The following is a 23078-nucleotide window of genomic DNA, read 5'->3' as shown; positions in this document are numbered from 1 at the left end:
AATGCAACACTCCCACCTAGTCTGTACTAATGCATGCCAACCTATCCACCTAGCCTGAACTTAGTCTCAGAGATTCCCATGCATGCCTGTTCCCCATCAAGTCTTCACCACCAAGTCTGGCAGATTCCCACGCATGCCTTACACGTGTCACACCCTTGAATGCAACACTCCCACCTAGTCTGTACTAATGCATGCCAACCTATCCACCTAGCCTGAACTTAGTCTCAGAGATTCCCATGCATGCCTGTTCCCCATCAAGTCTTCACCACCAAGTCTGGCAGATTCCCACGCATGCCTTACACGTGTCACACCCTTGAATGCAACACTCCCACCTAGTCTGTACTAATGCATGCCAACCTATCCACCTAGCCTGAACTTAGTCTCAGAGATTCCCATGCATGCTTGTTCCCCATCAAGTCTTCACCACCAAGTCTGGCAGATTCCCACGCATGCCTTACACGTGTCACACCCTTGAATGCAACACTCCCACCTAGTTTGTACTAATGCATGCCAACCTATCCACCTAGCCTGAACTTAGTCTCAGAGATTCCCATGCATGCCTGTTCCCCATCAAGTCTTCACCACCAAGTCTGGCAGATTCCCACGCATGCCAACCTATCCACCTATCCATATTTCCCCCCTAAGAGTTTACTTATGCCCTTTTGGCATAATAAAAAATGTGATAAAAAAAGCGCAAGCACATAGATCACCATAAAATGACAACAAACATGTTATAGGAAAGAAATTCTTAAAATCGTGTTAGTAGTTTCTTACAAATAAAGTAAAATAGTGATTATGTGTTTAAAATAATATTCAATCTTATTTACGCTTAATTATTTATTTTAAATAAGATTCCCACGCATGCCTTACACGTGTCACATTTTTTCATCATCAGATTCCACCAAGTCTTCCCCAAGACAAGACAACTCCCACCTAGTCTGCACCAATGCATGCCAACACTACCACCTAGTCTGCATCAATGCATGCCAACACTACCACCTAGTCTGCACCTATTCTGCAAGATTCCCATGCATGCCTTCCACGTGTCACACCTTTGCATCATCAGATTCCACCAAGTCTTCCCCAAGACAAGACAACTCCCACCTAGTCTGCACCTATGCATGCAAACACTGCCACCTAGTCTGCACCTATTCTGCAAGATTCCCACGTATGCCTTACACTTGTCACGTTTTTGCATCATCAGATTCCACCAAGTCTTCCCCAAGACAAGACAACTCCCACCTAGTCTGCACCAATGCATGCCAACACTGCCACCTAGTCTGCACCTATTCTGCAAGATTCCCACGCATGCCTTACACTTGTCACATTTTTGCATCATCAGATTCCACCAATGCATGCCAACACTACCACGCATGCCTTACACTTGTCACATTTTTGCATATTCAGTCTACTTGAAAACGAGTATAAATAGAGGGTCATTCTTGCAAGTTTTCATCAACCACTAACACTTTTATTCAGAGAACTCAGGCGAAACTTCTCATCCACCAAGCTTCTTCCTACATTGCAGTCATGTCGCTTCTTACCATGGGCCAAGAACACAGAGGAACTAGGGCAAACATTGCCTCATTCGTAAGTTTTTCTTGAACATTGCCTCTTTCGTATGTTTGTAATTAGTTTTTTAAAAGTCCAATATAATGATTGTTTATATTGTTTGCTTTTAAAGGATCCCAAGAAATTTCGTCAACGTTCACACCCAATGCCTTATCCAGACCCATGGTGCGTACCTTACATAGAGCGTCCGGGTTTCGGTCATGTAATGCATGTCGTAAATGCCACCATTGATGCCAAATTCATTTTGGCTCTGTGTGAACGTTGGAGACCTGAGACACACACTTTTCACCTACCAACTGGTGAATGTACCGTCACATTAGAGGACGTGTACATGCTTTTAGGTCTTAGAATAGATGGTAAGCCTGTTACCGGAAATGTTCAACAGCCTAACCAAATATGTGTTCAAATGTTGGGGGTAGATCTGGTCGAGGGTGAGGGGTCTGCCAAAGCAAGGGGTCAGGGTATTAAATTATCTAGCCTACAATTGTACCACGACTCCATAACTTTGACTGAGGAATCCTCCGAACAAGAAAAAGTCATAAAAACCCGGGTTTACATTATGCTATTGTTTGGGAACTTGCTATTTCCCGAAGGGACGGGAAATAGCATAAATTTTATGTACTTGAGTTTGCTCGGGGACATTGATAGAATAAGCACATATAGTTGGGGTTCTGCAGTATTAGCATTCCTATATAGCTCTTTGTGTAAAAATGCACAAAATGAGCACTGTACATTTTCTGGATGTGCTTTTTTGCTCCAAACATGGGGGTGGTGGAGATTGCCGAGGCTAGCCCCAGAAAATCCTAATGACTACTCCTTCCCCTACGCAACTAGGTAAATTTATGATCTTATTTCATTTTGTATATTTATTCTATAAATATTTGTAACTAATATTATTTATCTTTTTTTGTTTAGGTTCATTACAACCGGACTGGATTACAGTCTTACCCCCAAAAATAAAATTATATTTTATCGTCAACTGTTGGATCGTCTCCGAGCACAGGATGTATTACCACTAAATCACTCAGCTTCTAACTGATTTATTAATATCATGCATTCTCGATAAATAACATATTTACTTTTTTCTTTGCAGTTTATTTGGAGGCCATATTTGGGATTGGAACATCAACCCAACCCCGAAGATGCAGCTGTTTGGACAGCAAAAACGGCCATAATGCGGTTCACCACTGTGGAGATGCACCAGAGTGACCGTGTCAAGCTTCAATTCGGAATGCATCAAGAAATCCCAGGCCCCCCAATGTCTATGGAACCTTGGCATCTAAAAAAAGTCAGCCACCAGTGGTATGCCCAAAATTGGAAGGAATTTGCTAAGGAGTTTCGTAAAATGTGGAAAGACCGTGCCCACTATGTTCTACAATTTCCGGTGGCGCCCAACGAAATGAAGCCGACAAGGGAATATGTGGATTGGTATAGAGCAAATACCAATCCAGAAATGATTGTGTCTGACCCGTTCTATTTGGACGATCCCCGGATGCAACAACCATATTTCCAACAACAACAACCACCACAGTATTCCCAACAACAACAACCACCACAGTATTCCCAACAACAACAACCACCACCTTATTACCAACAACAACCACCACAACCATTTTACCAACAACAACCACCACCACCTTATTACCAACAACAACCACCACCACCATATTACCAACAACAACCACCACAACACATGTCCACCCCCCAACCAAATCAACAATACATACCACAAACTCAATCCCAATACCATGAAGACTACCAACAACAAACTCAACATTCCCACCACCATCAACAGTCCCAACACCTACCACAATATCAATACCCCTACTTCCACCAATCCCAACACTTCCAACACGACAATTTCCCAAGCTCTTCCAGTCCTCCACCTAGCCCCGACACGGGTATACAAGAGGACTACCAACAGGACTACTACACACCACAACAAACATTGCACTTTGGCCAACCCGATTCAACCCTAAACTACCAAAGACCACAATTCGAGGGCGCACCCAGCAGTAGTCAGTTTGTCCCACCGAGACAAAGCTTCGAGGGCGCAGAGGGGACTCGTCTTTCCTACAGCACTGAAGGGACTTCGATCCAACCACAACGGCAAGCGGCAAGGGGGCGCGTTAGGGCAAGGGGTGGTAATAGGGAAGCACCACCACCACGTGAACCGTCTAGGCGAGTAATTAGACCTCCCCCGTGCGGATCGTACCAGGGACCGCATCATATGTGATTAATCATATCTTTGTAATATTTGTCTTGTCTATTATTTAAATAAAAATATTTTCTGTTTATTATCTTTATATCTTTATCTTTATCTTTAAAAATATTGTCTATCATATCTTTATACTTATATAAATTAATTTTTTTTCCAAAAATTTACAAATAATATTAATTACTTATAAATTATATTAATATATATATATATAAATTAATATATATATATATATAAATAATATATATATATATATATATATATATATATATATATATATCTTGTAAAAAAATTTATTTATATATATGTCTTAACATAAATTAATATAATTAAGAAAAAATATAAATTCATAAATTAAAAAAAATTAAAAAAAAAAAAAAAAACATATTTAAAAAAAAAAAAAAAAAAATAGGAATGGGCATAGGCGTCACTCCTAGTGGCGACTTGCCCTACCCATTAAGGGTAGGCGCCAACTAGGGTGGCGCCTTAGTGTAAAAAATGGCCAAAATTGACCATTTGTGTAATTATTTTGAAAAATTGTATATTTTTGAATTTTTTTTTAAATTTTTGGATATTTTAAAAAAAAATTCTGAAATCTCTACCATTCAAAAAGAAGTGAGATTTTCTTTGAATAAATCCTAGATTAAATGCTTACTAGGATTTGAATTACTAATCATATTAAATAGTATTTATCTTTCAAGTAGTAACTTAAGAGATAAGGCAGAAAATCATGACTAGCTATACAAGTTTAAGATAAGTTTTTAATTAGTATTAGAATTAAACCTTTATTTCTTGTGAATATTTTATACAAAATCTATTACCTATTCTTTTAAGGCATGTTGATAAAGTTATCTCTCTTCCTCCCAACGAAAGTTATGTTTTGAATTGGGAGAAAAATGTACCATCCAAGTTCAGGTAATTATATCGATCTATGTGCTCCTTTAATTAATTTTTTTCTGCGATGATATTTGACAATTTCATTTTTTCACATGTTTTGTTTTTGTTATGTATGCAATTGTATTTTTAAATTGGACAAAAACTCTTTGAATAACCCAAATTGATGGCTTTTTTAGGACTTTTATGCTGGAGTCAATTCTGAGATCAACACGATGGAATACTTTTTATTTTGGGGTTTTTCTTTTTTAAAAGTAAAACACATTTGTGAGAGACACACCACATACTCATCCAATTTTTTTTCATGAGATGAACAAGCTTTTGTCCCTTCGAGACATAACCTATAACTGTTTCTTCTTCTTCCATCTGCAATAATTCATACTTCATTCGAAAAGTCTGTAATTTGACGACTTTAACCTTCTCATCTCCTTCGTAATACTTGATAAAAATATCCCATGCCTCCTTTGTTGATTCATCATAAGGAATTCTATCAAAGTTCGACATGTATATTGTCGATTGAGTATAAAGTGCACACTTGCTGTCTTTCTTCTTAACCTCATTGTTCGCGACTCTCTGAGTATTAGTTGTGTTCTCAGCAAGTTTAGGGATGCCATCAGTAACCACTTTTAGGGTTTCATGAAAGTCAAACAGAGATTGAATTTGTTTTCTTTATCGGATCCAATTCTTGCCATCAAGAATTGGAAGAGAATTTAGAATACCATTCATCTTTGCAGCAAACACAATTAACAACCCACGATCTTGGAAACACGACCACCGACGTTTGCGTTCTACTGTTCACTTGCTTGTACACTAAAGCATGAGAGCGTTAAGTGTTTATTTGTTTGTGGTAGAATGGATGCGCTTGGATCGCATTCTAGCAGTTAAACATTACTTGCTCACGCATGGAGGCTTAAACTTAGTTCACGGTAGAACGGAAGTAACACGCCCTTTTTGAAAAGGCTTTAAAGATTCCCTAAGTCAGAAAATGATTTGATTGGTTGAGGTTAATTTTAGTACGGAGACAAGCATCAAACTCCTGTTTAGGTACAATCAACAATCTGAATACTTGGGAGTTGAGAGGATAATGACATTCTAACCACTCTTTTTCATCCAAAAGAAGATTTGATTTATGAAATGATTTGGCAAGTTTAATCGTTGGTATAGAGGGAGACAAGCATCCTTGACTAAGTACAACCAACTATGAGAATACTCGGGAGTTGAGAGGACAATGACATCCTAACCACCCTTTTTCTCTCTTAAGAGCAACTTGAGTGAACTTGTTTTATTGTTAGATGTTTCGAGGAGGAAGTCAAGCATTGAACCTTCAAGCTAGGTACGACCGACAACCCAAGTACTTGAATGTTATGTACAAGCACGTACACCCCATTTTTGCATTCCAGTTTATTGAGAAATTATTTTGAAAAGGCACTTGTGTTGGATCAAGTGTTTGGCATTTATTGTGAAAAAGGTGTGTGTGAAGAATGGAGACAGAGAGATTGAGAAGAGAAGAGATTGAGATAGGTTGTGGATAATGGAATGGATAAGAGATGATTGACGTTGGATCAAGTAATCACGTTACTTTTGTAAGTTTGATTTGAAAAACACTTGACGTTGGATCAAGTGTACTTTTGTCTTTTGAAAAACTTTGTTTTTATCATTTGGTTTTATCTTTTTAGTGAGCATGCATGAGAAATTATAAAAGCATATAAACCTAAGACATTACACTTGCATGGGATGAGGGGACAAGTGACCCATAATGGGGGGGATGGAACCACACATTACAAAGGGTAAGGAATGAAAATTAAACAAGTTACAAACCAAGTAACATGCCTAAAACAATAAAGTTTCATGGTGTCCTCAAACAATACAAGGCACATGAATGATTAAAAGGATAGTATCTTAGATCCAAACTTGAGATCTCAAAGGTCATGTAAACACACAAGCAAGTGGAGTTAATATGAAATCAAGGAAAATGAGAATGCATTAAATGGAAACATGTTCAATGATCTTAATCAAGTCAAATGAAAATGGATCAATATGGACAACTAATTATAAATGAATCACATGATCATGGTGAAAGAAAATGGCCTATAAAAGGCATACATCCATGAAATTAAAATAACATTTTCAATTTATAAGATAATAAAAAAACCAAATGAAACGATTAAATGGACAATTAAAGTGAGATTAAATCTAATGATCGAAAAATTAACCTAAACATGAATTAGGAATCCAATTAATCAAGGCAAATTAACATGGATTATGGATCAAATCATACATTTAGATCACAAATCAATAATTAGATTAATCATGCAAAAATGATAAAATGTTCAATCAAAATGGATTAAAATCAACAAAATTCCTAATGAAAAATTATCAACCAAAAGTCAAATTAAGCACAATCTCTCATGGTAAAAAAAATGATTATAGTGAAAATATTGTACAAAAAATAATAATCAAGAAATATCATGTAAAAAGATCAAGAGAACGGTCTACACTCAGGGGGTGTAATCAATGGTTCACGCATGGGCCAAGAGAAAGCCCATCCCAACAATCACATAAAAATCAGGGGGGTACACAAGCTAACACATGCATTGTTAAGCAATTTGTCCAAAGCCCAATACAAGAGGGCCCACTATAATTTCAGCATATGGAGTAAAATGGGAAACAGATAAAGCAAACTCAGAATAAAAACACTCACGTCTCTCTCTCAACTCATGTTCTGTTACTCCCACCGTCATGCCAGAGGCGGTCCTCGGCGGCGGAGGCTCTAAAATATTTCTCGAAGGCGAATCGGCGAGTTTCCTGAAGGAATCCAGAAGTTGAGTTTTTTTTATGAATGAAATCGAGAGAGGAATTGAGAGGCTGTTTCTGGATTTATAGAATGTAGAGGTTGTTAGAGGGTTGATGAATTCAGTTGTGAAATTCAGTTAGAGTTGTAACTGAATTCTGTTAGTTTGTTAGGTTTGTTATTGTTAATTGTTGAGTTAGTTGGTTTCTGATTGTAGGTTAAGTGAGGTTAATTGGAAAATGAAATGGATGAAGTTTAGCTCCATCCAATTTCTGTTAGATGAAACTTGTACAATCTTATTATTGTTACTTGATAATTTCCTACTGCATCAGTTTGTACTTCTTGTGTTAGATTGGATGACCGTGTTATGAACATTGTTGCAGGCTTTTGTATTGTTGCTCGATTGACTGAGTTGTTGGATTTGCTGTTGATGAATGATGCAGAAGTTTTGGTTTGTCGCTCATAGTTTGCAAAAGTGATTTGGTGAATGTACGCAGGATCTGCAGGTTGATGTTGGTTCTGCAATATGAAATTGCAGGAAATGGTGAATGGTAAATTGCATTGGTGCATGTTTTGTGTGGTGGCTTTGACTTAATTTTGGACTGATAAGGTGTTTGTTGTTTCTGCAGGTTTAGGTCATGTTACATGTCCTGGCTTGGTTAATTGTTGTTATTAAATGATGAGTGTATGCTGCAGATATGTTGCTTCTTCATAATGGTTGGCATCTGGTCTGGTATGTTCATGGTTTTGGAGCCCTGAACATGGTGGTCACCAAGTTGTGGTTGGATTTGGGTTTTGTAGTTTTAGAACATAGGATTATGTATGGAATATGATTTATGGTTGTAATTTGGATTTGAATGATATGGTTCATGTTAATCATGGTTGAATATTGTAACTTGAAAACAATGGTTGAATGAAATATTGGAATTAATGGCTTATGTATAAAATTGTTTGTAGTTTGAATGCAAAATGTAAAATGAAATTACATGGTATTAGGTCATGTGTATCACAAATTTGAGTTTGGATTTAGAATGTAAGGTTGTATGATTTTGGATATATGGCTTAATGGATGGTTTAAAATGGAAAATGGCTAAAAAGAAACATATGATTTCAAAATGAATCATTGTGAATCAAGGATGGATTATGGAAGAATGGAAAAAGGGATTGGGGTTAGGGTGGTCTTGATTGATTAGTTGACTTTGGTCAATTGGTTGACTAAAAAGTCAACAGTTGACCAAAAGTCGACTTAGGTAAAAAAAAATTTTGTAATCTCTCTCCATGTATGGCCATTTGGTGTAAATTGTATGAACGTAATTGATGTTTGGTTTATGAATGAATGTCATTAATATTGAAATGGATGGAAATGGTAATGGACTTGAATAATCAACTATGACACATATGACATATGAATCAAGGTCTCCTTGCAAATGTAACCATTCTTGAAACCAAAAACTTGCGCGATGAAGTGAAAGACCTAATGAATGGATCTTGAAATGGATGTGAATGCTACAAGACTTGGATGAATCACCTAGGCCTTAGCATGGACCAATGGGCAATGAGACTTGTATGAACCAATGGACACACCATGAACAAACCATGCACTAGAAATGACCAAATGGAAAGACCATGAATGGATTGAATTAGATGGAAGTTGTGATGCCATGGACATGGACTTGAACCAACGAATATCATTAAGCAAAAGATAAACATGTAAAGCCTTGAAATGAATGCTAATCAAACCAATGAAACATCCATAGTGGACAATGAAAAATGGGCCTTGAATGAATCTTAACCAAACAAGTGGAGCATGCATAATGGATGATAATGAATCAGATGAAATTAGGGTTAGATACACACAATGAATGATAGCCATAATTAGGGTTTGACTTGGACGTCAACAAGTGGAAACCCTAAACTAGGGTTTTGCTTTACCAAGAAGCCACAATTGAATCTTCAGTGTCAAACACACACAATCACACACACAAGAATCAAGAGATATCTCAAATTAGGGTTTTGGTTGACCGAGAAACCTCAAGCTACCAGGAAACTTTAGTCTCCACTAGGTATCAATATAATGCTTTGAATCCAAGATACATGCCCTCTTGTATTAAACCAATGCTTATGCAAGTGATATGACTGACCATGAAAGCATCCACAATGATTAGGGTTAGTGACCTAGGTGAACATTGTGAAGGGTAAGGTGAATTTTGGAGTATGACTGAAGGCATATGATCCTACTGAGTTAAACAAATGCTACTATTCGTAGGTATTCAAGGTCATGATACTTTGCTTCTGAAGACGATGAATGAATTGATTGATCTCGTCTAAATTCTTGTTGTACTATGGCTTAAGTACTACAGTCATATGCCTTTTGTGTCATACCCTAATTTTTAACCCTAAGATCCCACATATCATTTGCATCATTTGCATACAAACAATGTCACATTTTGGCCATTTCCCTCTATCCATCTTTGGGTTTGCTTCTTGTAGAGATCACCAAACACCTCATTGTTGTTTAGTTATATCTTTAATGATCATTTGATTCATTACTTATCTAACCACTAATCAAATACCAAAAATATGTCTTATTTCCCTTAAGTTTATTATTCAAGATAGGGCTCCTCAAGTCAAAAGCATCTCAAAGTTTGGTGGCTTACTTCTCAAGAAAAGTCTCAGGTTCATGTGTTTATTTCCATGCCTTATTCAATAAGTAACTTCAAGCTTTGAACAATATAATCAAAAGACCATCAAGGACACCTTATTTTGAGTTTATATGATCACCCATGTGCTTTGGAATGCAAGGAAATTCCAAATACACAAGCTTGTTCCAAGAGGTTTGACCTAAAAGTCAACAAGTTGGAGTCAAAGTCCCAAGGATCACAACTCCTTCAATTCTCAACATTTTTGAATGCCCATTTTTGCATATGACTCTTCTCAACATCCTCTACAACTTATTTTTACATGACAATAGACAATTATGCTTGGAGGATCATCAAAAGTTTGGAGACATTATAGGTCATTTGTGGACTTAGTGAAAATTTGACCTATTTTCAAGTGACTTTTTGCCAACTTTCAAAGATCATAACTTCTTCAATTTTCAACATATGAAGCTAATTCTTTTTGCACAATGCCATTGGTGATACCCTCTACAAGTTTTCTTCAAGGACCTGTAAGACCCCAATTTTGATCCTAAGATCCCTTATTCCATCTTATCATTTACATTGGCATTGAGATCACACCTTAGCATCCTCCTCCCTCCTCACCCCTCATTCATTGGGTTTGCATTAGGAGAGATCACCAGTCATTTGTGATTATATCTTACTTTATTTTTCTTTGTTTACTAACTAAAATACCAAAAATATGTCTAGTGTAGTATTATTTCTTTTGTAGGTAGTGTGTCCATCCACTTGTGCCTCATCAAGCTCACATCTAGGGTTTGAGACCCTCTGTGCAAATTATCAAGTTATCAAAGGTTCATGTTGGTTCTAAGAATCATATATGGATCCCATTGTTCTTAAATTGTCATTTTGATCAAGAAATCATCAAGAGTTTGAAGCTTGTTTGTCATGGAAGCCCTAATTCATTTGGGTATCTTATGTATCTTCCTCAACAAGTTTCTTCAAAAAATTGATCAAAGATATCAATGGATACTCCATTTAACTTTACCTTAAGCATATATGATCCTCCATGAGCCCCAAAGAGTAAAATAACTTCAAGTTTGCAAGTTGGTTCAAGGAGGTTGACCAGAGAAGTCAACTAGTAAAATCTAGGGTTCCCTAGACCCTATCTCCTACAAGTTTTATCATATGAAAATGATTCTAAGAGAAACATTACTATTTGTTACATTCCAAACAACTTTCATGTTGGCATCAAGAGCTAATTTTTCTTGGAAAGGCATCTTTTATGGTGAACGGTTATATGTCATTTTGTCTGTGCCCTAGATAGAAGGTCAACTTCCAAGAATCATAACTTGCTAAATTTTTATGATATGAATATCATCCAAGTTTCATGATCAATTTAAAGATGTCTTATCCAACTTTTCTTATTTGAGAAAGGTCAAATTTTACTTGCAAGGGAATGTACTAAGAGGAAACATTATAGGTCATTTTGGGCCATCATCATTGAACAAGCAATCTTCCTCAACTTCTAAAATACGTAACTCCCTTATGTAAGATTCAAATTGTGTCAAATTTGTGACCAAATTGAATATTATTAAAAGATCTACAACTTTGAAGAAGTAACCAAAGTCATTTGAAACTCATAGCAAACGTTATTCAAGATGGAAAAAAGGCGTCATTTGACTTTTAACTTAGAAAATTTTCAACTATGTTTGATTCCTCCAACTTCCACACCAAAATTCATAATTATCCAAGCTCCAAATGTAAAAAGTTTCAACAACAAAGTTGATCCCCTTCATGCTAGATTTCCAAAGAGTCTAAGATCATGACATTTTGATCAAATTTGAGAGACTTGCGCATGGTTATTTTGAATGACCATAAACTCTACCATGGGGGGTAAAATAGAAAAAGCTAGATCTGGCCCAACCCACATGACATTAAACCCTATTTCCAAAAATATTAAACATTATAAAAAGAATAAATAATAAAAAAAGAAAATAAATAGAAATAAAAAAAAGAAGGAAAAATGCAAAGAGAGGAGGAGGCGGCAATACTCCTGTCAGGATATCAACAAATAACACATTTCTTTTTAAAATAAAAATAAAACTACAAGCAACCATAAGGGAAATGACACGTGGCCATGCAAAAGACAACATTAAAGTAAAACAAAGATGATAAGAGAAAACAAATGGTTCGTACGACTTTAACAACTTTAAGCTTGCCCAATTTGATTAGAACAGATTTGGCTCAATGTGGGTATTCATAGATTCCGATGAATGCACTTCCTATATGGGTGTCTCCGTGTATACAAACATTCAAATTTCACATAGAAGACCACATAGTCTTTGTGGGCTGGGAAGTTGAAGGTTGTTTAGGTGTGGTTGTTAAGGTTATGAGGTGCAGTTTGTGTGACAATGGCGGAGGCAGATGTTGCACGGAGCACGACGACGTGTGTTTTTTCGGAGGGAGAGAGAGTGTCTATGTTAGGGGTAGGTGTCACAGTTGCAAAGGTTGGAGTGTTTGAAGCTAGTGACCGACCGAAAGGAAATATCATGGTGGTGGTATGAGTTTGTTGGAAGGGGATGATTGGTGGTAGTAGGCTTTATGTTGTTGCTCTAATGGTGAAGCTAGTTTTATTTTCTTTTTGTGTGGATTAAAGTTGGTCTAAGTTGAGGAAAATGCTATGGGTTTGTATGATGAATAATGTAGTGGTTTGTGTAGAACAAATAGGTAATGTATGGTTGTGTTTGGTTCACATGGAGATCATGTGTTTTATTGAGAGTGTTACGATATGAAGAAATAGAGGTGGTGATGTAGGTTGTATGGAAGGTAAATGTGGTTTTGTTGTTTGGTTATGAAGTTGGAACAAAGAAAAGTGAGGGAGAAGTACCATGTTGTTGTTTAGTGAGTTGAAGATGGAAGATACGAGCATTGGTGTTGTTAGGGTAGTAGTGAGGTTATTGTTAGTAACATGAAGAAGAATGCTATGTTGTCATGAGGTTAAAACTTTGTTTGGTGGTGATGTTGTTGAAAAATGAGGTTTGTAATAGGAAGAAGAAGGATACAATGGAGGTTATTTTGAAGAGAGGGGAATGGTAGTGGTTGGTTTTCAAGTGATGTAAAAGAAGGTGTTTTGAGGTGGTGGATTCACGAAGAAGGTTTTCTCTCCTCTATGTTTTTTCTCAGTTTTTAATTTCAAGAAATTTTTAATGAGAGATAAGAGAATCCAAGAGGGTGCCGCTCTATGTTACTATTGGCCATCCTCTTTTTGTTTTCATCACTTTCCCATTTATATGTTTTCATCTAGGGTTACATTTATTAATCTAGTGCCAACAATACCCTTTAGTATTTTTTTTGAGATAAAATGAGTTGAAGTCATAAAATCAAACATTTTTAAATCAAGAAAATAAAACTAAAATAAAAATAAGGTCACTTCTATTTATTTTTGTTAACATTTTGATAAAATAAACAAAAATAAAAATGAATGCACTAAAAGGATCATCGCGAAATAAACTTCATAGAAACATACAAGTTTTAATTAAATTTTGAAATAAAAATGATCGGTTAAAAGGGCTCAGGATGATCAAAATGCGATAGAAAAAGTAGTAAAAAAATAAAATAAATGAGTACGTCAAGTTAAACTACGTGAACCGTAGATTAATAAAATTAACGTCTGCAAACTCGATTTTAAAAATTTCCGCCCGCTTATTTCACGTAAACTTGAGAATTAGTTCGACCGGTCTGTCTATAAATCTAAATTACTCTGTTCGATATCTTAGGCATTATGCGGCATGAAATGCATGTTATGATATGTAGATGATGTTAATGACTTGATGAATGTATAAATTTATTGAATGAGGGGAAAATTGGGGTATGACAATATGACAAGCATGCTTTGTTGCGTGTCTTGGTTTAAAGGCTATTACTACTACATGCATTGATTATTGTTAAGTCTTTTCATTTAAAGTTCTACCTATTTCTCCCTATCACCTCAACTCTCTTTCCTTCTTTATTTAAACCTATCTTTATCTCTTCTTAGTTCTCATCCCATCTTACACTTCCTCAAAATATTTATTTCTCAAACCTCAAACAATGTCTTCTGTTTGTGGAGTTGCAAATCTCTCACCATTATCTCTGAAAATTTTATTGACTTTAACCAGTTTAAAAATCATGGTTTGGATCTTCTAAGTCATGTATGATCCCAAAATGGGTGAATTACTTTAACATGCTTGAAGGACCTGTCTATCATGTACTCATCAGAGAATTCTGGAAAAACGTGTCTCTCTTGCAGCATAGACAAGATGCTTTGTGCATTAAGTATAATGTTTTTGAAATTCTTATTTCCATAACTCCAGCTCTGATTGTTAAAGCAATCACGTTCGAGAAAATTTGGGTTAATATGGACAGGTACCCAAAGACTAGTCCATTCCTTGAGATAATTCCTAGTAAGATCCTTGCCATCAATGCTAACTTGGCAAGTGTCCCCTCTCTTATTCCTCAAGCAAAGATCTGGCATCAACTGCGGGTGTAAAACTTTTAGCCATGAGAAAACAAGTTGAAAATACTCACCTATGTTGACAAGCATCTTATCTTCTTCATCTTGTCAAGGACCGGGGCTTACCTACCCCTCACAATCTTCAACTTCTTGAGTCAAAAGATAATTGCCTCTCACGAGGGAGTATCTTTTCTGATACCTTTTGGAAGAGTCTTGTCTGAACTCTTCTTCCAACAAGGCATTGTTGAGAATATTTAAGAGTTGGGGTTAATAGAGGCTCTAGAGACCACATTGAGTAAGAGGCTGGTTGTAGCTTATGATCCTCTAGAGTTGGATTGTCTTTACTTTATTTCTCCTTTCCTTAGTTTTCTTTTCTTGGTGTCGTCTTGTTTTAATCTTCTTTTGTATTATTTTATTGATTAATTAATTTTTTTGTCTTTTACTTTCTCTTCTTTATTTATGTTTGCTAGTTTGTGTTTATCTTTTTGATCATGACAAAATGGGGGAGAAAAGGAATATGATTTTGATTTATCTTTTATCCCTAATGTAACCCAAACTTTTCTAAAATCTGTTCATCAATGATTTTTTTATTGATAAATGATCTAAAGAGTGTGCTAATATTAACATTTTGAAGAGGTCAAGAAAAATAACTTTGAAGAATTTAATTTAAGAACTCTAACGAAGAAGCTTCATGATTCTAAGTCTTCAATTCAGGGGGGAATGCAAACATAACTCTCAAATTTAAAACTAAGAATAATGGTTAAACCTAGAAAATTTTGTTAGTCTAGAATTCAGGGGGAGCTTACAAACCTAACTTTGAACTTTAGATGATTGTCAGAAGAGAGCTTTCAAATCTTTCTCTTAACAATCAAGCTAAGAAATTTTTTGAAGTCTAAACTCAGGGGGAGCTAACAAACCCAACTTTGAGTTTTGTCCTGCTTATCATATTTGAGATCTTAATGAAACCAAAATTATTTTAAGTCTTAAACTCGGGGGAAGCTTGCAAACCTCACTCTATATATTTAAGTTCAAGAAATAATTTTGAAAGTATAAAACTTAGAGAAAGCTTACAAACATGTATGTGAAGTTTTATAACATATGATTGTTGATTGAATAAAATTGTTCATGAAAATAAATGGATTTGTCATCACCAAATAGGGGTAGATTGTTGGAACAAGTTTGGTTCTACAACTATCCTGAAGGTTTGATGATAACAAATGTAAGATGACAATTTTGCACTCTAACTAGTTTTTTGAGTGTGTAGAAAATTGGAACATATTTTGACTTTGAAGATGTCTAGACTCTGAACTAAACAAAAGAAGCATTCAAATAAGTCAACTCTGATCTATCAAAGTCACAGTTCTGAATAGAAGTTCTCAAAGCTGACTCTGATATAAATAGCTCTGACTATCTGCTTGTGAAGTCTCAGAACCCATCATACAAAGACTATGAAGTCTCACCAAATATTTTGAAGATAGACCTTGGAAACGCTACCCAAGCTCCAACAACAAATATCAGAAGACTCTGAATGGAAGTTGTTTAAAAGTCAACAAAATATTTGATGTGATAGAAGTACAAAATCAAATCTACTTTTTCCATAAAGTATTATACTTTGTGTAAAAGAAGTCTTTCACATCCAATCATATTCACCAACTACAGGCTACAATGCCACTCTAGTGTTTCGTTTGAAGTGATCTTCTCCAATAGACACTTAGAGGATATTTTCATCTTCACCTTCAACGAAACTATTTTGCATCTATTTAAAGAGGAAATTGAAGATTGAAGAAGGTGACAACTAAATACTTGATAAGCACACTACATCAATATTCACACTCAGAAACAAATAAGAAGTGTTGCTTACACTTATATACTTAAAACAAAAAATCATTGTATATTCTTGTTACATATAGAACTTGATTGCAAACTTGTGTATATGCTTTTTAAAAGCATATATAAACACAAAAAAATTTATTAAAATTTTGATTGTAATCCTCAATCGACCAGGTTAGGTCAAGCTCTTGAGAAGTCAGTAACAAGTTATTATTGAGAAATCTCCTTAAGTGACCAGATAGGTCAGGTCTTAAGGAGCCAGTGACCGTGAATTTTCTTAAGAGACTGGTTGGGTCATGTCATACCCCAAAATTTGCCCGTTAATATTACAAGGCATTTTTCAGGACACTCCAACTTATTTTTCAAGGCACTGATCCCAAAAGAACAAAGGCCCAACACACAGATGGCCAAATCCAGAAAATGGCCCAAACTGGCCTGCTCGCTAGGCGAGCAAAACCTTCGCCTAGCGAACCCTTCGCTATGCCACTCGCCTAGCGAAGCTTGCGAATACCAGAAAATTCTGGGCTTCATTCTGAGCCCATTAGGTCACGAAAAAGCATTATAAATACTAAGGACTTCATTCAGAAAAGGGGGAACGAAAACAGAAGGAAAACGGAAGGAAGACGGGAGCAAGAGCGAAAGCACAACAAACCCTGAAGGCTAACTCAGAGGATTCGAAGCAACCCTAAAGGAAACCCTGAAGGAAATTCATTCGCATCAAAGCCACCTCCGCCCAACTCAATCCGACTGGCCAATTCAAGGTTGCGATTCGATTGCAAACAGGTTTGCGTTACTATTACCGCTATATGTTCTTAATTTGCATGTGATATTATAATTGAATTCATAAACATATTTGAGGTTTTGCATGTGAATTTAAGTGTGCCTGAATATTGTGAATGCTGAACCATGTAATTATGTATTGGATGCCATAAGCCATGCAGCAGGTTGAGGTCGTACTGTTCTGGAATTCAAAACCCGCAGCCGCTCGCTAGCACATCGCTAAGCGAGCATGTAGCGAGTATTCGCTAGGCCTTCGCTAGGCGAGGCAGAAGCGAACGTGACAGTCGCTAATATTTTGATTGTTCTGTTCTATGCTTCTCCGATCTGTTCCATTTTAATCATGCGTTATTTTGCCTGACATTCTTACTGCTGTTTTGTTTTTTTTGCGGTGTAATCCTTGATTACACCCTGATTTGGTATCCTGACATGTGTCCTGAATGTTGTAAAGGTTCATATATTCCCAGGAACAAGTAGCTTGCCAGGTATTCCACTTTATTTGTGGGATACCCTTGTGGAGATTCATCCTAAATTACCTAATTGATTTTAATGTGGAGATTCATCCTAATTACCTACTTGATTTTAATGTGGAGATTCATCCTAATTATTTAATCGATTTTAATGTGGACTTGATCATTTAATTGATTACGGCTATCTAATTAATTGTAAAACTTTGCCTTTAAATAAGTGATCTTGGACCTCTCTTTGTTACCCTACGATTACGGTATTATGGTCATGTCCCGCGAATATGGGGATACACTTAGCAAAGACCCTTCGGTTAAATCATCATGGTCCCTCGAATGTTGCCTTTGTCCCTCGATGACCCTTCGGTGTAGCCTACGGTTAAATGATGATTGTCCCTTCGAATGCTAAGGTATCCTCATAACTATTGCCTTCAATGACCAATCGATGACCCTACGATGACCCTTTTACATCCAAAGGATAAAACTACTTACTTCTCAATAGTAAGGATAGTTTTACCCTCATAAGGATAGGAAATGCCCATAAAGACCTTGGGTAGGTATAACTCTTAATTGCTTATCCACAACTTAAAATACATTTCACACCTCGCACCTTTCAAAACTAAGCGAGATAACCACTTTGTATACATTCATTCAAGAATCATTACAAAGTTAAATTCTCCTTTTCAAAACATTTCCTACACATTTCTCAAATACTTTTTCAAACTAGAAAAACATGAATGATTAAGCAATTAAGAGCCCATGGATAACCATGGATACAAAGGGTGCTAACACCTTCCCTTTGTATAATGTACCTCCCGAACCTAAAAATCTAAATTAAGGTCTTTCCTGTTCTTTTCCACCTTTCCTTATGGGATAAAAGAAAAGTCGGTGGCGACTCTTGCTAACCGCGACATTTGCTTTCCAAAGCAAAACACAAAAAGTCAGTTCACCGTATGACAGAACTGGCGACTCTGCTGGGGACGAAAGAGAGAGGTCACCTTAAAAAATCATTTATGTTTTCAAAATTGTTCCTTCTTTTAAGGGAATTTTTTTTTTGAGTGAAAGATCCTACACCCGGGTCTAGTGTACCTTAGGTAAGTAGCAATAGATCATCGCGACTATCCGGCGTATACTGGAATGGTTAAAATGATGGCTACGGTTAACGTGACACTTTGGATGTCCTGATATTCCTCATGTTTACTTGAGGAAAAATTTGGCATTCGCGTGGTGTCATCAAAGCATTAACCAGACCTTTAGAACCCTAATTGACTCATCCTAGCCATTAGAAAGTAGTGAGATAACCGACTTCGGTTCCGACTGGGGTTGGTTGATACTCGATACTACACTCTTTGAGATTGGACTTTAGGGAAGCTTCGGTCAACCACCTGGTGTTGCACTGAAGTGGACTTAAAGAAAGGTCAATGATTGGAGATCCTTCTAGAACCCGGTTACTATTCTAGGACAGGTTGAACCAACCAAACTTCAGTGGGGAGGGTACTTACCTATGGAACTCATGCAAGCCTTAAAACTTAGGAATGATTGTTGTGTGACTTGCTTGTGCTTGTTATTTACTTAACATCATAACGTCATAACATCATAACATCATAACATCATGGCATTATACTAACCATTTCAAGGACTCAGGGATTTAGCTTTGCTCTATTAAACAGGTTATGGCTTCCAGGAAGACTATCCGGATCAATCTTGTAACGATCTCTCCTCAACTCAAGGATTTAGTGTCAGAACTTCCCGATCATGCTCAGTTCATCAAGAAACATGGTTCTATCCTCAATTTGGTTACCACTGGGTTCAAAGAAGATATGATGAGAGTTCTATTCCAGTTCTTCGATCCTAAACATCATTGCTTCACCTTCCCAGATTATCAGTTGGTACCCACATTAGAAGAATTTTCCAGGCTGCTTGGGATACCTATTCTTGATCAAATACCTTTCAGTGGTTTAGAAAAGATTCCGAGGTCCGAAGAAGTTGCCGCAGCTTTACACATGACAAAGTCTGACATTGAAACTAATTGGGTAACAAGAAGTGGAGTTAAGGGTTTACTTGCCAAATTTCTGATAAATAAGGCCCGAGAATTCCTAAAAGTTATGAATGTCCATGCTTTCGAGGATGTCCTAGCATTACTAATCTATGGTTTGGTTTTATTCCCTAATCCAGACCAATTCATAGACATGAATGCTATTAAGATATTCCTCACTCATAACCCTGTGCCTACCTTGCTTGGAGATATTTTGCATTCCCTTCACACCCGTACTATGAAGAGACAAGGGACTCTCATGTGCTGCATACCTTTATTGTTTAGGTGGTTTATTTCGCACCTTCCTCAATCAATCTTGAAGAATGATCAAAATCTGAAATGGTGTCAAAGGATAATGGCACTCTCCCATTCATACATCCGTTGGTGTTCTAATCTCAGAGAAAATGTTATCCTCATCGACCGTTGTGGAGAATTCCCTAATGTACCACTCATGGGGATAAGAGGAGGTATTACTTATAATCCTGCCTTAGCCTTACGTCAGTTTGGTTGTGCTCGAAGAGATGGTCCACATGAAATGATTATTCAAGGTACAGTGTTTGACTATGACAATGACTCTCAAGGTCTCCGTCAAAGGTTTGTACGAGCTTGGGGCATGGTGAAAAGAAGTACTTTAGGACCGAAAAATTCTATTCCTATGGAACCTTATCTCAGATGGGTACGCGCCAGAGCTCGTGAACTTGTCATGCCATATCTTGCGGTCGGACCATTGATCATTGAACCAGAAGTTGAAGGAGGTACTCCTCAGATCATTCCTTACCCAGATATGCCTACCGATGTTGAGGAATTGAAGAGATCCTGGACCCAGTTGAGAGAGGAAAGGGATACTTTCGAAGCTCAGTTCAATGCAGAAAAGAAGAAAGTACTAGAGCTCACCAGCCAGCTTAATGAGGAGCGAAGACTCAATGCGTATCTTCGCCCAAAAAGAAGCCGCCCCTGGGAGACTTAAGCTTTCATTGTATTTTTATTATTATTTTTTTGTAATGAACATTGATTAAAGAAATTAGTGATAAAAGTTCCTCTCTTTTTGGTAGTTTACGCAAAGTTAAATTCCAAAAGTCCTTGAAAACATTTCATACATTGCATAGCATAACATAGCATTGCATAACAGGTATTCTAAAAGATCAATGTTCTCACGGTCTTCCTTCTAAACAGAAACATGGCCCTCGAACAAACTGTCAAGGATCTCCAGGCTCAGAACGCTCAATTCCAGGAAATGATCTTAAGCTTATCCAAGGGGCAAGAGGAACTGAAGGCTCTCTTGCTCGAGCGGAAGAAAGACAAGGAACCTGTGAGTTACATTAACCCGGGAAGAAGGCTTAAAAGACAGGCTGCAGGGGTCAAGATTAGGATTCCGAAGGATCAAGAAGAGGGGACAAATTCAGAAGAGGAGAATGTTGATCTCTTCAACCCTGAGGACGACGATGAAGATTACGAGAATGAACAGTACTCTCCAAAAGATGGCAAGTACAAGTTGCTAGAAGAACGTATGCTAGCTATGGAAGGCCAGAAGGCACCCGGTCTAGATTTTGAAAGTTTGGGTCTGGTTTCCGACGTGGTCATTCCCCGCAAATTCAAGATCCCCACTTTCACTAAGTACGATGGTGCGTCTTGTCCTCAGATGCATCTGAGAGCTTATGTGAGAAAGATTCAGCCGTATACCACTGATAGGAAGCTATGGATCCATTTCTTCCAAGAGAGTCTGTCTGGCGCACAGTTAGAGTGGTACTATCAGCTCGAGAGCTCTAATATCCGCACCTGGACTGATTTAGCAACAGCTTTCTATAAACAGTACCAGTATAATTCTGAACTAGCACCTACTCGGCTACAGTTGCAGAACATGACTATGGGATCTAAAGAAAGTTTCAAAGAATATGCTCAAAAATGGAGAGATTTGGCTGGCAGAGTCAAACCCCCTATGACTGATCGGGAATTAGTATACATGTTCATGGGTACGCTGACTGGCCCATTCTACAGCCATCTACTGGGAAGTTCTTCATCGGGTTTCACTGAACTTATATTGACAGGTGAACGGGTGGAGAGCGGCATTCGAAGTGGAAAGATACAGGCGACTACCTCTGCAAGCACCAAAAGGTCCTATCAGGGGAGGAACGAATCAAATGCTGTGTACAGTCAAAGGGGTCGTAGCAAGAAGAATCGTGACCATACCATTGGAGCAGTTACGATTGCAGCACCGCCATCTCAAAACTTCCAGCACAGACAAGACAGGCCAAGAAGGCAGTTTACCAAGATCAATATGACTTTAGCACAGGCACTGCAGGGTATGCTAAAAGCAAATTTGATTACCCTCAAAGATCCTCCTACGAATCCCAACACCACTTCCCCTCGTTATAATCCCAATGCCAGGTGCGCGTATCACTCCGATAGCCCCGGGCATGATACAAACGATTGTTGGTCATTGAAGAATAAAATCCAGGATATGATCGACGCTGGGGAAATTGAATTTGAGCCTCCGGAGACTCCTAATGTCATCACTGCACCTATGCCTAATCATGACAAGGCTGTTAATGCTGTGGATGACTACTCTCATATTTCTAATGTAGCTGACTTAGCATCTCCTCTCCTGGCCATCAAGAAGAAGTTGTTGCAAGCTGGTTTATTTCCAGGTTGTGCGGAAAATTGCGATCTCTGTATACTCCGACCCAATGATTGCCTGAAATTGAGGAATGGTATTCAACGGCTGATAGATGATCGTACAATTCTCTTTGAAAGGATTCCTAAGGTGGAAAACACTGTTGAAGAAATATCTGTGATTGCAAGGTCCAAAGTTCCAGTGAAGATTACTGCTCCCAGAGTACCTGTGAAGATTACTGCTGAGCCCAAGGTAGCTCCCCTAATCATTACTGCACCTGGCCCAGTACCGTATTCCTCAAGCAAAGTCATTCCGTGGAACTATGGAGGTGATGTTTACATCCATGGCGTAAAGCAAGATGATAATTCTGCTAATTCTGATGACGTTGACATTGTTGGGACTAGTAGAATTACTCGAAGCGGAAGGATCTTTTCTCCAGAGATCTCCCCTCCAGTCCCCGAAAATCGAGGAAAGGAACCAGTCAACCCTTCTCAGTCAGGGACACCGGTCGAAGTTACTACTGAAGATGTTGCCAAACAAGAAATGGAAGAAGTGCTGAAAATCATCCGCAAGAGTGATTTTGATGTGGTAGAACATTTGGGGCATACCCCGTCTAAGATCTCGATGTTATCCTTGTTGTTATCTTCTGAATCTCATGCCAATGCCTTGATAAAATTCTTGAAGACTGCTCATGTACCTCAGGAGACCTCCGTCGATCAGTTCGAAAACTATGTTGCTAACCTGATTGTTGACAATGGCCTAGGTTTTTCCAA

At 37.5% G+C, this 23078-nt stretch overlaps 1 long non-coding RNA gene across 1 annotated transcript; it reads left to right on the top strand.

The window, feature by feature from the left end:
• Nucleotides 1-7319: 7319 nt before the first annotated feature.
• On the top strand, nucleotides 7320-8413 carry LOC127095721 (uncharacterized). The gene is made up of 2 exons (XR_007792681.1): nucleotides 7320-8026; nucleotides 8105-8413. It is a non-coding gene; the product is annotated as an uncharacterized LOC127095721 (long non-coding RNA).
• Nucleotides 8414-23078: the final 14665 nt, after the last annotated feature.

This window comes from Lathyrus oleraceus, chromosome 6, assembly GCF_024323335.1.
Source record: "Lathyrus oleraceus cultivar Zhongwan6 chromosome 6, CAAS_Psat_ZW6_1.0, whole genome shotgun sequence".
Taxonomy (NCBI): domain Eukaryota; kingdom Viridiplantae; phylum Streptophyta; class Magnoliopsida; order Fabales; family Fabaceae; genus Lathyrus; species Lathyrus oleraceus.
Note: the sequence above shows the minus strand (reverse complement) of the source record. Positions and strands in the feature narration are given on the sequence as shown.